This window comes from Stomoxys calcitrans, chromosome 3, assembly GCF_963082655.1.
Source record: "Stomoxys calcitrans chromosome 3, idStoCalc2.1, whole genome shotgun sequence".
NCBI lineage: Eukaryota > Metazoa > Arthropoda > Insecta > Diptera > Muscidae > Stomoxys > Stomoxys calcitrans.
In genome coordinates, this window is record NC_081554.1 from 89,913,151 (window position 1) to 89,915,451 (window position 2,301).

Below are 2,301 nucleotides of genomic sequence, written 5' to 3' on the forward strand. Positions count from 1 at the left end.
CATACCTTATGCCCCATAGCAGCAATATCGAAAAATGTTCCGATTTGGACCAAATACTAATAAGTACAAGTCACTGTTCAATTGTGTATAACAAAATATTTAACTTTTTAGTAGCTATATCTAAAAATAGACCGATCTGAACCATATACGACACGGATGGCGAAAAGCCTAACATAAGTCACTGTCCCAAATTTTGGCAAAATCGGACAATAAATGCGCTTTTAATGGGCGCAAGACCTTAAATCGAGAGATCGGTCTATATGCCAGCTATATCCGAATCTGGACCGATTTGAGCCAAATTGAAGAAGAATGTCAAAGGAACTAACACTACTCACTGTCCCAAATTTCAGCAAAATTTGATAATAAATGTGGCTTTTATGGGCCTAAGCCCTTAAATCGGCGGATCGGTCTATATGACAGCTATATCTAAATCTGCACCGATCTGAGCCAAATCGAAGAAGGATGTCGACGGACCTAACACAATTCACTGTCCCAAAATTCAGCGAAATCGGACAATAAATGCACCTTTATGGGCCCAAGACCTTAAATCGAGAGATCGGACTATATGGCAGCTATATCCAAATCTCGACCGATCTGGGCCAAATTTGAAGAAAGATGTCGAGTGGCCTAACACAAACACTGTTCCAAATTTCAGCAAAATCGGATAATAAATGTGGCTTTTATGGGCCACATTTATTATCGGGGGATCGGTCAATGTGGGAGCTATATCAAGATATTGTCCAATATAGCCTATCTACGAACTTAACCTGCTTATGGACAAAAAAGAATCAGTGCAAAGTTTCAGCTCAATATCTCTATTTTTAATGACTTTAGCGTGATTTCAACAGACAGACGGACGGATATGGATAGATCGTCTTCGATTTTTACACTGATCAAGAATATATGTACTTTATGGGGTCGGAAATGGAAATTTGATGTCTTGCAAACGCAATGAATATACCCCCATCCTTCGGTGGTCGGTTTTAAAAGTTGGTATGAATAATTACTATATTATTGTTTTATTTTGCAATTCATTAAGTTAAGCTTTACACTGTCTACGTGCCGATAAAAGATATCCCCGCTGTAATTGAGTGTTAATTGATTTTAATTATCCTCTCAGCAGTGTCCTGCCATTGAGGGTTTCCGCTTAAACATGTCCCAAGTACATGACACTAAGATTAAACAAAATTATGTCCAACAAAACAAAAGAAATTCTTGCTGCGAGGAGTTACCAGTCAGACACCCACAAATTCCCAAAATATATACGCAAATTAAATTCTTTCACACGCATCAAAAGTGTAATGACGCAAATTGTTCTCAACGAAAATATACATCTGCCTGATTCTCAATAGTGTTATTGGCGGAATGAGCCTCTTACGCCATCCAGATTTAATTGTTGCAAGGAATGGGAACTTCTTAAAAATCCAGCCAAAAACAAGGAATGTCGTAAAAAAAAGTATACGTGTAGCTTCAGTTTGTGATAGACACACTGAAAACTTGTGACGTCTCTGAATACTCAAATTTCAGATTTGTGATGTAGATTCACGCAGAAGCCAGTGATTTTCCACAAAACTATTGGCAAAAATATACAAAATTCATCAGCCAAAATTGCAAAATTTCTTGTCTTGAATAAGACAAAGTAAAGGTTCTCATTTTCTCTTTGGGGGAAAGTGCAAAACGTTCAAATTTGGAGGCGATCTTCCGATTTTAAGACGGGACACAAGAAGAAAACGGACTTTAGGAAAAATAAGATTAATTGAGAGATCATCATAACAGAAGAAGCCTTGAGAAGCGTCCTACCCTGTAAGTCACCACGCTTTGATGGAATATTTTCGTCATAATAATAGAAGGAGGCGGCTAACCAACTAGCCACAGTATTCGCTGGTTGTCTAAAACTCGCATACTCTCCGAAACCTGGCAAATAAATGCAAATTTTGCCCATGAACATTCCACTAAGGAACAGGGGCAAACTTCTCACATATCAATCGAGTCCGATTAAAGTTTTAAGCTCAATGATAAGGGGCCTCCTTTTTATAGCCGAGTCCGAACGGCATGCCGCAGTGCGACACCTCTTTCGAGAGAAGTTTTACATGACAAAGTACCTCACAAATGTTGCCAGCATTAGGAGGGGAAAACCACCGTTGAACATTTTTTCTGATGGTCTCGCCAGGATTCGAGCCCAGGCGTTCAGCGTCATAGGCGGACATGCTAACCTCTGCGCTACGATGGCCTCCCGAAACCTGGCAAGAAGTACATTATACGGCATCAAAGACCTGCAAGTCTTACATCCTTTTACTTAAA